The sequence below is a fragment of the Chiloscyllium plagiosum genome, chromosome 4 (genome assembly GCF_004010195.1).
Source record: "Chiloscyllium plagiosum isolate BGI_BamShark_2017 chromosome 4, ASM401019v2, whole genome shotgun sequence".
Lineage (NCBI taxonomy): Eukaryota > Metazoa > Chordata > Chondrichthyes > Orectolobiformes > Hemiscylliidae > Chiloscyllium > Chiloscyllium plagiosum.
Window position 1 is genome coordinate 135,258,019 of NC_057713.1, and position 16,150 is coordinate 135,274,168.

General features: G+C 41.7%; 1 protein-coding gene across 7 annotated transcripts in view; it reads left to right on the plus strand.

The window, feature by feature from the left end:
* unm_hu7910 (un-named hu7910) overlaps positions 1-16,150 on the plus strand; it is a 225,457-nt gene that overhangs the window by 16,538 nt on the left and 192,769 nt on the right. The window contains exon 2 of one of the 7 annotated variants that reach the window (XM_043689310.1): positions 3,418-3,482. The exons of the other annotated variants lie outside the window; for them this stretch is intronic. The gene's annotated coding sequence lies outside the window, so the exon portion shown is untranslated. The remainder of the gene's footprint in view (positions 1-3,417; positions 3,483-16,150) is intronic. 7 annotated transcript variants of the gene reach the window in all.

Below are 16,150 nucleotides of genomic sequence, written 5' to 3' on the forward strand. Positions count from 1 at the left end.
GTGGTACGTGTATGGAATGAGCTGCCAGAGGATGTGGTGGAGGCTGGTACAATTGCAACATTTAAGAGGCATTTGGATGGGTATATGAACAGGAAGGGTTTGGAGGGATATGGGCCGAGTGCTGGCAGGTGGGACTAGATTGGGTTGGGATATCTGGTCGGCATGGACGCGTTGGACCGAAGGGTCTGTTTCCATGCTGTACATCTGACTATTTACTCCTTAACCCTTATCTTTATTAAAACCAACTTTTTCCTAACCATGATCGGTTCTGAAGAAGGGGTCACTGGACCCAAAACATTTGAATCTGATTTCTCACTCCAGATGCTGCCAGATCTGCTGACATTTTCCAACCCTGTCTCCTTTTGTTTCTGATTTCCAACATCTGCAGTTCTTTTGGTTTTTAATCTAATGGGACTTTCCTGACCGGCTCCAATGTAAGTATACCTCTCCTAAATAAGGAAACCAAAAGTGTATGCAGTTCTCTAGTTATGAACTGTCCAAGGGCCTGTACTCTTGTCGTAAGACAACTTATAATCCATACGACTTGCAGTACCAGTCAGCATTCCATCTGGTTTTGTTATTTGCTGTACCTCCCCACTAATGTTGTTTCATATGTGCAGTCAACCAAATTGCTTAGTACTGAATAATTCTGTAGCTAATCTCCATTGATTAGATATCTGATGAAGGAGCAGAGCTCCAAAAGCTTGTACTTCCAAATAAACCTGTTGGACTATAACCTGGTGGTATGATTTTTAACATTGTCCCTCCCCAGTCCAACACTGGCACCTCCGCACCATTCATTTAAGCATATATTACTTTTGTCCTTGTTCTTCCAAAGTGAACAAGCTCTAACTTTTTCACATCATGCTTCATTCTGCTGCTTATTTTACCCATAGTGTCTCCCTTTGCAGACTTCTTGCATTGCTTAACTTGCTTTGCCATTTGCATTCTCAGCAAAGTTTGATACAATACTGTTATGAAGGTGTAGAAGTGTACTGTACCTTTTAAGAGAGTGAAAGACTTGACCAGCACACAAGTGCTGGAGAATTTGCAAAGTAACATTTGGTTTTGAACAGAGCACTGGTTGAGTTGCTATGAGACTAAAACAAATTTGAATTCGGCCAGTTTAAATTATACCCTGAAGATACCAAATTCCAATCAAGTTTGAATTGAGTATGTTGGCAATCTTAAAAGTCAGTGACACAATTTGATGTTTGGGGGGGATACAAGACTGGGGAAATTGAACAGTTGGGAGGAGAACTGCCAAACCCCGGCAAGTAAACAGACTGCCTGAAAAAATGGTTCTCTTAAAAGGTACCTTTTTCGATCTTAAAAGGTACCTGTTACCTGTGAAGCAGAAATTTCTAAGAAGACACAGGAAAGTTCAAATAGAAAAACCAAAAGCTGCTTGATTTTGAGATCAGAAGTTTTGTTTTGTAAATCTTAATCAGGAGTTTTATTGGACTAGCATTTTCGAAGGGAAGGTAAAAGATAGGTTAGAGTAAGGAATTGTGAATAGTTGTTAGTTAATAATTCTCTGTTATACTTTAAGAAACAATTTTGCTAACTTTTACTTCAAATAGTTCTTGGCCACTCGAAATTTTACAGATTACTGTATGGGATAAATCTTTTCTGTATTGCTGGTTTGAAATTAAGCAGGAGGGTTTACCCTGTGTCATAACAACACATTTATGCCCATTGTTCAAATCATTAATATGTAAATAGTAGAGTCCTGAGAGGTCTGTGGAATCCACGAGTTGTACTTGGCGGAGCTGGAACTGATTAATTTTTCCTGTGTTCTGTTAACTGACCGATTGTGTTTTGATGCCGATTAATACCCCCAAGCATGAGTGTTATCTTGTATAGTGACCTCGAATGTGCCACTTTAATACATGCCTCTTGGAGATCAAATGCACTACATCTACTGTTTCCTGGTCAGTATATCTCAAATAACTCTTGATAAATAGATCTGAACTATTTTCTTTCCACAGAACCATGTCAACTCTACTGGTTTGTATTCTGTTAAAAATCTCACAACACCAGGTTATGGTCCAACAAGTTTATTTGGAAGTGCTAGCTTTCGTAGTGCTGCTCCTTCATCAGGTGGCTGTGTGATTTTTCACTTTATGCATCTCAGGCCAACACAGGCATCTCCAAATCATATTTGTATTCTGATTTTCTAAATATCCAGCTCAAACTTTCTTAATGAGTTACTCCATTTTTCTCAAAGACAAATTTTACACTATAGTTTCCTGCTTTGTCTTTTGTTGTGTTGATTACTATAACTTGGAGGTGCCAGTGTTGGACTGGGATGGACAAAGCTAAAAATCTCAACACCAGGTTATAGTCCAACAGGTTTATTTGGAAGCTCTAGCTTTCGGAGTGCAGCTCCTTCATCAGGTGGTTGAAAGAGCGGTGCTCTGAAAACTAGTGCTTTCAAATAAACCTGTTGGACTATATCCTGGTGTTGTGAGATTTTTAACATTGTACAGGAGTCTAACAATCAATACAATTTCAGCAGTTGTATTCAGTTGTATTTCATTGGACTGTATTTCACTTGTTTAACACAAATCTTAATATTAAAGCTTATTTTAATTGTCCATTTAAAATGTGTTGGTATTTCTTTTCATAGTGCAGTAATAAGCTTTGATTAAAACTGACAATAGTGTAAATAGGGCAATCTTCGTGGAAAAATGTTTCCTTTTTTTCCTAAAATAGTACTATTAATCATTGGACTTTATGGATATTGCTGTCTGTTTAGTTGCTTTAGATATATTTAAAGTTTGTGAGAAGATAGACAGGGGACGAAACGTTTGCAACAAAAACTTCCAGCTCGGCGAACAGAACCACAGCTGCTTAGATATATCCTATTCATTTATCATTTGGAAGTTTATGGCAGCTAACTTCTGTCACATTTTGCATCCATCTGTTTAATAAGTTAATGTAATTTGACTATTGATTTTGAGCACCCGAAAAGCTTGATACATACCCACGTTGTAATAAATTTCATTACATTATCCAACTCCTCAATAGTTGCTAACTTATAATCTTGGTTCATATTGAAAGTTGATATCCTTTGTTATTTGAATACCATTCTTTATGCGAATAGATTTTTAAAAGGTGTTTAGCTGTAGTAACAAAAGTGTTTAGTGGTGAGTGTGCAGAATTCAGTTTTCTAGTTGGATGACTTGAATTACCTCATTGTATGGGAGATCAACTTTAAGTCATTTACTTTGACAGCTAAATATTTCACAAATAAAGTGCCTTATAATTTTGCATCGTCAATGGCCCTCATCCATGAATGTCTAAATACTGACATTAAAATACAGATGATCTGTTTACTGATTTTTGCCTAATACTGTAAACAGTTGACAAATTTACCACTTTTTAATTGTTGATTCTTCCATCTTGGCACAGAAGCTGTGCATCAACTCTGCAAGTTCAACTGGAACTGAGCTTTCCTAGCGAAGACTGTGACACTGGTAACTTTTGAATGGCATGTTGTTGAGCTCTTATCATTAGTGTTGGATGTTTGTAGTTCTAGTTGTAGCACTTGAATTTGTGTTTGCATGCAACCTTTTTTCTGTGTTTTTCCTTTTCTCTGTTTAAGCATTGTGTAAGTTCTTGGGCTGATGTGCTCTTTGAGTTGAAATATTATTAGCATTTGCAGAATGGTTTATTATGAAATTGGAGAATGTGTTAATTTTATTTGTTAGTTTCATTGCTCCAATTGTGCTGTTTTAGTAGTATTAATATTACAGTTCTGGTGGGGGGAAAAAAGAATCCCTAACTAACCCAAGGTTCTTGACTGAAAAGATTTTGGTCCTAACTGCATGGCTGTGTGCTTAAATCATCTGGATACCCAAACCTGAAGTACATTTGTTCGGTACAGGATAGAGCTGAGAAATGTTTTCTAGTTAGCTTGAAACATATTTGTAATTTTTGCAAAACTATATGCCCTCTGTCATGTCCAACTCATCTCTTGAACTTCAACCCTCACAGTAAGTTTTCATTCATCATTACACTGCATCCAAAGATACTTATTTTCAATTATTGACTTCGCGTACTTCTCTGAGACAAACTATTACATCTGGTGAAGCATTTGATTGTCTCGCAGCCTCTTGGTTCTAACCTCATTTCAAGACACATTTGATCGAATACCTTTACAAAGAGTGAATTACCTCTAGCCTTGAACTGAATCACTCCCCTCAATCTTGTTCTTTCCAGGTCTGTGAATCTTTCCTAATGTGCGTAATCTCAGATATGGAATCATTGTCTCTTTTTAAAGTAGGATGCCTGAAACTTCACTGTTTCAAATTGAGCTTCTCTAGTGATCTGTACAAAGTTGGAATAAAATGTTTTAACTTGCAGTTCTGCACCTGGCAGTGTGAATTTCATTAGTTTTAACTGGGACCTGTTAGCGAGTGATAAGTAATATTTTATGGATATTTTAGTACTGGTTGTTCACCACTTTAAGTGTTGACAGGAGCCTGTCTGTTGGTGATTTTGTGGATAAATGTGTAGGCTGGTGGGCTTGTCATAACCAGATTGAAAAGTTTGTTAATTTGATCCCTTCAGTATAATTTTCAGATGTCTCCTTTTGCTCAATAATAGCAGTTTCATTGGGCAAGAGTTCTCTCTTCCTCCCACAGATCCCTTCACCCACCTGTAACACACTTCCTCCATCTGGGCCTCTTCCTCTGGCCTTTTACCTGCATTCGACCTGTTCTTCAAGAACTATCGATGTGACATGGTTACCTCAATTTCTCTGCCACCTTATCAATTTGCTGTGAGTTGACTGCATTCTGTGAGGGTTGTATCTGAGAGCACATTCTCATCAAGCCTGCTGACAAGAATGGGTGTTACCTGGTGTACTGACCTCTATGTTGCGGAGGCTGAGCGCTAGCTGTTAGACACCCACTTCTATCTCTGGACCATGACCCCATTGTTGAACAGCAGGCCACAATCACTTTTCTTGTGATCACACAGGCGCACATCCCTCTATTCCCCACCAGGACAGTCTCAGGGCTATATGCCTCTTCCTGGAAAAGGGGCCTGAGTTATCCCCATCCTCCACCGGGCCCAGCTTGTTCTCTTTGAACAATTTCCCTTTTAACTCTTCTCACTTCATTCAGGTCAAAGGGGGTGGCCATGGATACCTGCACGGGCCCCAGTTACGTCTGTAACTTTGTGGGGTACTTGGAATACTCCTTTGCATAACTCTTTCTCCAATACATTGATGCTGCTTCCATCTCTCATCCAGAATTGGAAGAGTTTATCAATTTCCTTCCACTGTCCACCCAGCCCTCTCCTTCATCTACTCCATCTCTGACCTCCTCCCTTCCCTTCCCTTGACATCTGTTTCCATTTCTGGACAGAGGCTGCCTTCCATAGTTACCTTGACTATGTACATCCTCAAACTTGCTTCTTGTAAAGTCTGTTTCATTCTCCCAATTTCCCCATCTCTGTCGCAATTGTTCTGATGGTGCCAACTTCTACAAGGGGACCTCTAAAATGTCCATCATCTTCCTTCACTGAGGATTCCTTATCATCATAGTTAACACAGCCCTCAGTCATGTCCACCCACCTCTAGCATTTAGACCCTTCTCTTCCCTCCCACAACAGTGATTCGGTCCTTCTGGTCCTTACTTACCATCCACTATCATCCACATCCAGAAGATTATTAGCTGCAGTTCCACCACCTCTAGATACACATTCCCCTCCCTTCCCTTGTCAGCCTTCTGCAGGGTCAGTTCCCTCCAGAACAGTGGGCGGCACGGTGGCACAGTGGTTAGAGCGCCCGAGACCCGGGTTCAATTCCCGCCTCAGGCGACTGACTGTGTGGAGTTTGCACGTTCTGCCAGTGTCTGCGTGGGTTTCCTCCGGCTGCTCCAGTTTCCTCCTACAGTCCAAAGATGTGCAGGTCAGGTGAATTGGCCATGCTAAATTGCCCGTAGTGTTAGGTAAGGGATAAATGTAGGTGCATGGGTGGGTTGCGCTTCAGCGGGTCGGTGTGGACTTGTTGGGCCGAAGGGCCTGTTTCCACGCTGTAATGTAATCTAATCTAATCTTGATCTACTCCACCCAATATGTCCCTACATACCCATGGCACCTTCCCATACTGTTGCAGAAGATTAAACACCTGTCCATTTATTTCCTCCCTCCTCACTATTCAAAGCCCCATCTTCCAGGTGAAGCAGTATTTTGTGTACTTCAGTCAATCTAATCTACTGCATTTGTTGCTCACAATGTAGTCTCCTCTGCATTGGGGAAATGAAGGACAGACTGGGTGGTGGCTTTGCAGAACACCTATCTTCGGTCCGTAAAAAAGACTCCGCTTCCTGTTGCTTGCCACTTCAACACTTGCCACTTGGTCATGCTAAAATGCCGATAGTGTTAGGTGCGTTAGTCAGGGGTAAATGTGGCAAATAGGTCGAGATGGGTTATGCTTGTGGGCAGCACGGTGGCTCAGTGGTTAGCACTGCTGCCTCGCAGGACCAGGGTCCTGGGTTCAATTCCCACCTGTCTGTGTGGAGTTTGCACATTCTCCCCGTGTCTGCGTGGGTTTCCTCTGGGTGCTCCGGCTTCCTCCCACAATCCACAGATGTGCAGGTTAGGTGAATTGGCCATGCAAAATTCCCCACAATGTTAGGTGTGTTAGTCAGGGGTAAATATAGGGTAGGAGAATGGGTTTGGGTGGGTTTCTCTTTGGAGGGGCTGTGTGGACTTGTTGGGCGGAAGGGCCTGTTTCCACACTGTAGAGAATCTAATCTCAAACACCCACCATGATCCCTGCTCAACCTCTCTGTCAGACTTGCTGCAGTGTTCCATCGAAGCTCAGCACAGGCTGGAAGAGCAGCACCTTGTTTTCCTCTAGCTTTCTGGATTCAGTATTGAGTTCAATAATTTTATGGTTTGAGGACCTTCTCCCATCTCCTTACCTTAACCCCTGTACAGCAGACCTTGTCATAACATGGGCTGCTACCACAAACAATCATTGTCAACTACGAATAATTCCCATTCGCAGCTGTTGAATCTCCCAGGCTGACCATTACCCATTCCTTAGTCTGCCCAACTCTTTAATTTCTATAGGCTTAGTCTCCTCCAATCTTTTAGTCCCTCACCCCAACTTCAGGATATGTACCAACCTTTTTCCGAGCTAAAATAAATTCTGAAATGTTATGGACTGGCCAGACCCCCTCAAAACATTTCAAGAAGGTAACCCAGATCCTAACTTTTCTAGTTTTAGCAGGTTTGAAGTAGATATTCCAGGGGTGATGCAGCTGGCCCAACCACTCTGTTTTAAGCAAAACAGGATTCACTTACACACGAGCTAAATAAAACCAAATTTAGAATAACATAACTATTTGAAAACCCAGTCAACACTCTTGCACCTTATGATGCTTTTCCAAATACTTACAGCATCTCATACAACATCCCTTGGCAAAAGGTAAATTCAAACACAGCAGAGATGACAGAGAGAGGGAGGATCAGCATGGAACTGCTTCTATAAGTCCCTATAGCTTTTATGGGTTCCTAGCTAAAACTTAACCAGCAGCTGCATACAAAATCAGCTTGTTAAACCAAACCAAATTAAACCGTGAACTGGGAGAACTGGCCATTCCCCTTCCATTGTACAAATGTTTTTTCAAAAAAAAAACTTAAAAGCCTCTTCAAGTAGATAAACCCAGACATATTGGAACCTCTGCCTTTACGACCCCTCTGAAAGAAAAAGGCAAGGACAACATAACCATATTAAAGGAGCAGTATCGTCACAGAAAGAGTGTCACTGGATCCGAATGTTAACTGGACACGAGAGTCAAAGTGATTATGGTAGAGCAGAAGACCATTTACCCTGTTGTTTGTGTCAGCTATCAACTAGTCACCATAATCATTACGAAATCCAAATTATACTCTGGATTTAAACTTGGAAATTAAACCAGTTTTACATCTTTTGTATGTCAAATGTCACGACTTTAATGTGATGTTATGTTTTTAATATTTTAGTACTTGATTTTGTTTGTCGTGGTTAATGATTTTGTTCCCATTTTGTTCTTTCTGGATAATATACATGAATGACTGTTTAATACACCAAGCTTCAATAAAATTTCTTTTCTTGAACCTTTCGGCAAAACATCTGTTACAGCAGAACTGATCACTTCATATTTTCATATCACTTCTCTGTTCTTTTTAGTGGGACTGTATATCTTGGATGTTTTGTGTCTAGGCTCACTTTTATTTCGCCACCCCATCCAGTATCTGTCCACTGACACCCTCATCCGCCTGGCTGAACCGGTCCTCGCCATCAACAACTTCTCCTTCCAATCCTCCCACTTCCTCCAAACCAAAGGGGTAGCCATGGGCACCCGAATGGGCCCCAGCTACGCCTCCCTGTTTGTTGGATACATGGAACAGTCCATCTTCCGCAGTTACACCGGCACCACCCCCAACCTGTTCCTCTGCTACATTAATGACTGTATTGGCGCCGCCTTTGCTCCCACGAGGAGGTTGAACAGTTCATCAACTTTACCAACAACTTCCACCCTGACCTCAAATTCACCTTGACAATCTCAGATACCTCCCTCCCCTTTCTCGACCTCTCCATCACCGTCTCTGGTGACCAACTAACCACAGATATCTACTACAAGCCTACCGATTCCCACAGCTACCTACACTACACTATCTCCCACCCTACCTCCTGTAAAAATGCCATCTTTTATTCCCAATTCCTCAGTCTCCACCACATCTGTTCCTAGGATAACCAATTACACCTCAAAGTCCCAGATGGACTCCTTCCATGATCACAACTTCCCTTCCCACGTGGTCGACAATGCCCTCAAGCACATCTCCTCCACTTCATGCACCACTACCCTTGAACCCCACCCCTCCCAACGCAACAATGACAACTGCCCTGATCCTCACCTTCCACCCAACCAACCACCGTGTACATCGCATCATCCTCCACCACTTATGCCACCTGCAAACGCACCCCACTACCAGAGATATATTTGCCTCCCCACTCCTGTCAGCATTCCGAAGAGACCATTCCCTCAGCGACTGCTTAGTTAGGTTCACGCCCCCCACCAGCCCACACTCCACTCCTGGGACCTTTCCCTGCCACCGCAGGAAGTGCAAAACCTGTGCCCACACCACTCCCCTCACCTCCATCCAAGGCCCCAAGGGATCCTTCCACAACTGACAGAAATTTACCTATACCTCCACAAATGTCATCTACTGCATCAATGCACTCGGTGTGGTTCCCTCTACATCGGGGAGACAGGATGTCTTCTTGCAGATCGTTTCAGAGAACATCTCTGGGACACCCGAACCACCAACCCCATCGCCCTGTGGCTGAATACATTAATTCCCCCTCCCATTCCATCAAGCTTATGCAGATTCTGCGTCACCTCCACCACCAAACCGTTACCATCTGATCTCTGGAGGAAGAAAGCCTCCTATTCCACCTTGGGACCCTGCAACCACAAAGGATAAATGTGGATTTCAACAGCTTCCTCATTTCCCCTGCCCCCACATTACCCCAATCTCAAGCCTCCAACTTGGCACTGCCCTCCAGACCTGTCCATCAATCCTCCCTCTGACCTAAGTCCTTCTCACTCAATTTAAACCACCTATCGCTTCCTCAGCTAGCTGCTCCACCCCCCTTCCCATTTATCTCTCAGCACCAGCCCCCAAGCCTCATTCCTGATGAAGTGCTTATGCCCAAAATGTCAATTCCCCTCCTCGGATGCTGCCTGACCTTCTGTGCTTTCCCAGCAACAAACTCTCAACTCACTTGTATTTCAGTAAATATAGTACAGTGTATACTTTTATCTCATTGATTTCAGCTAGGTATATAAGTATGAGATTGGAAATGCTCATGTATTGATGCACTGTGCCACTGTTATTTTCATCGTTAAATAATGTTTATATTCAGCATTTTCACTTTGTTTGTTTGAGTTGAAAGGATGGGTGGAGAATATTTCCCATTCCCTAGGAAAATCAAAATAAAATGAGGCTGTATTAAAGTACACATGGGATATGGGCATTATTGAACAAAGTTTTCATTTGTTGCCATTGAATTGAGTGACCTGCTGAGGCCACTTCAGATGGCAGTTAAGCATCAGCCCCGTTTCTATGGATCTGAAGTTGCAAGTAAACCAGGCCAGGTAAGGATGGCAATTTCTGTCCCTGGAAGACATTCATGAACCAGATGGGTTTTTACAACTATTGCTGATCGTATGTGTTATCTGATTAGTCTTTCAATTCTAGCTTTTCTTTATTATTAATTGAATTTAAGTTCCATGATAGATTTGAACCCACGTCCCAGAGGTTTAACTTGGTGGCTGGGTTACTAGTCCTCTGAGATGATGAAGGATCTCTCTCAATATTGTAGATGCACTCACTGCAGTGGATACCATGAATAGTTCTATAGTTGGCGATAGATGCTGTGGGAAGTTAACAGGTTTTTTGGCATTGTTTTGAAATAAGACTTTATCTTGCATTGCAGAGTGAAATAGAAAGCCTTGACAGTGTAAGTTCCATTGTTGTATTTCTGTAACATAAGCAGAAACTGGCAGAGTCAAACACTCCCTGTGTGAAATGTATTTATTTATTATTCATGCTATGTGCTCTCATCATTGCAATTAACTTCAAAAGAGCACAATTGTGATACTTGACAAATTTTTTGCTAGCATAGACTGTAGGCTTGCAGTCACTTGCTGATATTATCGTGTTCTGATTGACAGTGTTATTTACATGAACAACTGCACTGCATTTTCCAGCTTAATGCTTTTTTAAATACAAAGTAAGGGGCAAGGGCAGGATTAGAGTCTGCCACAGCTCATTTCTCTAAATTATTGAAAGTGAGGTGAATCTCTGTAATAAGGTCTCAAAATAAATACTAGAAGAAAATTTTTTTTTCACTGCGAAAGATTAAGTGCAAAGTATACTACCATGAATGACTGTTAAAGTGGAGTCATTTGAAGCCATGAGTTGCGTCAGTAGTTAAGTGTGATTTGAATAAATAATTCTGATCTTTGAGATAACCAAACTCTAAATGCTAAATAGTTGTTTTTGCAGCACAAAACACTAGTTCAGTTATTGCACTATTGAACTCATTTTCACCTGACTGAATAGTGGAACAGTTGTATGGAATGCAAATCTTGAAGGAAATTTGTATATTTTTGTTTAGTTAGGACTAACTGATCTTGCAGTGTTATCGCACGTAGAGCGCTAAGATCAGGCAATCAATTCATGTCAGAGGGTTAGAAATTGAGGGATGATTAGATCAAGAAAGACGGCGGAAGGGGTGTCTTTTATACCTAAAAATATTGCCACTGAGACATGTATCTTCAGTCAGCACTTGAGGATAAAATGGGAGAGAATTGGTCAGTCTGACCAGTCAAATCAAAGTGCCATTAAGGAGAGAGCATTAATGTTAAATGAGTAGATACACTTTCAAGGTTTGCATTTCACATGCATCAAACTTGCGCAAAAGCTGCTTAAATTAGCGGAATCATTTTTATACTTTATTGGAAAGATATGAACACTATTTACAGGGCCAGTTTTTATTACATATTACTATGTCTTAGCAATGATGACAAGCTGTTACATGACACCAGGTTTATTTGAAATCACAGGCATTTGTTTGGTGTCGTGTGACTTCTGACTTTGTCCACCCCAGTCTAACAGTGACACCTCCACATCATGTCATATAGGCCCACCCACCCTGTTGGGAAGGGAGTTCAAAGATTTTGACCCATTGATAATGTAACAGTGCTGTGAATCCACGTGGATGATATGACTGGAAAGGAAGCATATCTGTTGTTGTCATGTGTCTATCCTGTTCTTCTAAGTTCTAGGTTAGGAAGGTGCTGAGATATATGGCTTTCGCTGTGCATCAATGGTGAAGGGAGTAAATATTGAAAATGATGGCTGGAGTGCCAACTAAGCAGACTGCTTTTCTAGCTATGGTATTGTGTGGCTGAAGTTCATAGTGGGGGATTTAGTGATACTATTGAACTTGATGGGGCAATGATAATCTTTTTAAACCTGCCACTTGTGTGGCCTGTATGTTATTTATCACTAATCAGACCATACCTTGATGTCTTGATTTTGCTGTATATGGACATTGACTGTTTCAGTGTCTGGAGTTGTTGGGAATAGTGCTGATTATTTTATCATCAGGCAACATTCCCACTTCTGAACTTTGAAAGATAGAAGGTCGTTGAGGGAGAAATTGAAGATGGTTCGGCCAGGATATTTATTTTCTAAATGGGGAGAAAATCCAGAAGTCTGAAATGCAAAGATACTAAAGTTTTAGTCCAGGATTCTCTTAAGGTAAACTTTGCAGGTTTTGTCAATATTTAGGAAGGCAAATGTAATGGTGGGGGCGGGGGGGGGAGATCTAATCAAAACTTACAGAATACTGAATGGCCTGGACAGACTTGATGTTGGGAAGATGCTTCCATTGGTAGGAGCCTAGGACCTGAGGGCAGAGCCTTAGAGTAAAAGGAAGACCTTTTAGAACAAGATAAGGAGAAACTTCTTCAGTCAGTGTGGTGAGTCTATGGAATTCATTGCCGCTAGACTGCGGAGGCCAGGTCACTCTGTATTTTTAAAACTGATAGGTTCTTGATTGTCAAGAGGATCAAGGATTACTGGGAGAAAGCAAGAGTAAATGATTTTGAAACTGATCAGCCATTATTGAATGGTGGAGCAGACTTAATGGGTTGAATGGCCTAATTTTTGCTCTTATGTCTCATGGTCTTATAATGTTATTCCTGAGAAATGCCTGCAGTGTTGTCCTGAGGCACAGATAAATTATCTCCAGCAGCAATAATCTTCCTGTCTTCCAGGTGTGACTCCATGGAGAGTTTTTCCCCTAATTCCCATTGACACCAATGTTGATTGGTATTTTGATGCCATACATTAAATGCTGCCTTGATGTCAAGAGCAGTCACTTTTTCCTCACCTCAGGAATTCAGCTAATTTCTCAATCTTTGAACCGAGACTGTAATGAGATCTGGAGTGAAGTAATCCCAGTATAGTCCAAACTGAGCAGCTGACAATTGAGAGTTGACTTGATATTGAGTGGTACGGGTTATTGGCTGGATTAGGTTCTTCCTGCTTTTTATGCAAAGTGACATACCTGGGCATTTTTCCACATAATGAGTAACTGCGCTGGAACAGCTTGGCCAAGGGCATGGATAGACTGAAGCATATCTTGAGTACTGTTGCTGTAATGTTTTCAGGGCTTTTGCAATATCCATTGTCTTCAGTTGTTTCTTGTCATCAATTGGATTGAATCAAAGTAACTGCGGTTCTCGGGCGATTGCACTTTTGGCTTAAAAATGGATGCAAATACAAAAGATTTGTCATGCCTCACTGGAAAAATGTGCTGGAAATCAATCCCTGCTATTCCTTGAGTTATCACAAAAGTTAAATTATTTTACTAAAGTATGCAAAGTTCCCAATTTACCCATCTGATAGACTTTGGTAAATGGGAACATGTGGACAAGGTTAGATTCTAACCACTGTAAATACCGTGAATTGTTGCCATAGAAGTCTACTAGTTAAACCTCTAATCCCCTAATAAAACCCTCTACAAGCATGTAAACAGGCCAAATTAAAGTGATGTTACGGAAGGAGGGAAGAAATACTGGGGCAGTAGAACAATAGCTCAATTCAGGTGCTTTTCTTTATTCACTTTTGAAATGTGGGTATCTCTGGAGCGCCAGCATTTGACTGTCCTGAGATATCCTTGAGAAGGTAGTGGTGAGCTGCTGCCTTGAACTGCAGCTGTTTTCCCACTGTTCCCTTAACGGAGGGAATTTTAGGATTTTGACCAAGTGACAGTGAAGGAAGAGGGATATATTTCCAAGTCAGGATGGTGAGTGACTTGTAGTGGAACTTGCAGTTGGTGGTATTCCCATGTATCTGATGCCTTTGTCCTTCTAGATAAAAGTGTTTGTGAGTTTAGAAGGTGCTACCTTAAAAACTTTGGTGAATTTCTGCAGTATACTGCAGTTCAGTTACTAGTGGTATACTGTAAAGATCTGTTTTGTGTTCACTGCTGTTTGTCATTGTTATGGTCTGGATGAGGGCATAGAAGGATGGGTTAGTAAATTTGTGGATGACACTAACGTCTGTAGAATTGTGGATAGTGCTGAAGGATGTTTTAGGTTGCAGAGGGAATAGATAAGCTGCAGAGCTGGGCTGAGAGGTGGCAAATGGAGTTTGGTCCCAAAACAGATCCTTGTGACTCATCACTAATAACCGAACTCCAGGCTGAATATCTTCCATCAACCACCTTACAGAAAGCCAGTTTCTAATCCAAGCTGCTAAATCACCCTCAGTTCCATGCCTCTGAATTTTCTCCAACAGCCTACTATGTGGAGCCTTACTGAAGTCCATGTACACCACGTCAACTGCCCTACCTCATCCACATGTTTGGTCACTATCTCAGAAAATTCAGTGAGGTTTGTGAGACATGACTTGCCCTTGGCGAAACCATGTTGACTATCTGCAATCAAATTGTTGCTTGCTAGATGATTATAAATCCTATCTGTCTTAATCCTTTCCAAAACTTTTCCTATAACAGACGTAAGGCTCACTGGTATATGATTACTGGGTCATCTCTACTGCCCTTCTTGAACAAGGGCACAACATTTGCAATCCTCCAGTCCTCTGGTACTAAACCTGTAGACAATGAAAGATCAAAGCCAAAGGCTCTAACACCTCCCTAGCTTCCCAGAGAATCCTCTGATAAATCCCACCCGGCCCAGGGAACCTGTATATTTTCACTCCTTCTAGAATTGATAACATTTCCTCCTTACTAATGTCTATCCTTTTAAGTCTAATATCTCATTCTTCTCCTCTACAATATTCTTCTTTTCCTGAGTGAAAACCGATGAGAAATATTCGTTTAGCACCTCTCTGATCTCCACAGGGTCCACACACAACTTCCTACTTCTGTCTTTGGCCCGATTCTTACCCCCTAGTCATCCTTTTATTCTTCACATACCTATAGAAAGCTTTAGGGTTCTCTTTTATTCTACCTGCTAAAGACAGTTCATGTTCTCTCTTTGCTCTTCCTAACTCTCTCTTTAAATCCTTCCTAGCTAATCTGTAACTCTCTATCGCTTCAACTGAACCATCTCGTCTCATTGTCACATAAGCCTCCTTCCGCTTAACTAGAGATGCAATTTCTGTACTAAAGCACAGTTCCCTTACCTTGTCACTTCATCCCTGCCTGACAGGGACATATCTATCAAGGGTATGCAATATCTGTTCCTTAAACCAACTCCACATTTCGATTGTCCCCATCCTCTGCATTTTGCTACCCCATTTTATGCCTCCTAAGTCTTGTCTAATTGCATTATAATTGCCCTTCCCCCATCGATAACTCTTTCCATCGCTAAACTAAACGTAACTGAATTATGGTCACTTTCTCCAAAGTGCTCACCTACCACTAAATCAAACACCTGGCCTGGTTCATTACCAAGCACCAGATCCAGTGTGGCCTCCCCTCTTGTCAGCCCTTTGACATAGTACTATGTCAGGAAACCCTCCTGCACACATTGGACAAAAACTGATCCATCAGAGTACTAGACTTTTAGCAATTCCAGTCAATGTTGAGGAAGTTAAAGTTCCCCATAATGACCACCCTGTTCCTTTCACTTCTGCCCAGAATTGTTTTGCTGATCCTATCCTTCACATCGCTGGAGCTCTGCGGAGACCTCTCCTCTCCTGTTTCTTACCACAGCCCAATACTACCTCAGTAGATGAGTCCTTGTCAACATTTCTTTCAGCTACCGTTATACTATCCTTGACTAACAAGGCCACACCTCCCCCTCTTTTACTGCCTTCCTGTTCTTAATTAATTATCTAAACCCTGGAACTTGCTACATCCATTCCTCGCCCTGCTCTTTCCATGTCTCCGAAATGGCCACAACATCGAAGTCCCAAGTACTTGATGATGATGATGCCTAAGAGAAAGACAACGGAACGAGGACATGCCGCAACCCAAAGGACTAGCCACACTACCATACCTCAGGATTCTCTCAGAACTGACAGCCAGACTACTGCGACCGCTTACTGTCATAACAGCACACAAACCAACAGCCACGCTCAGACAACAACTCACCAG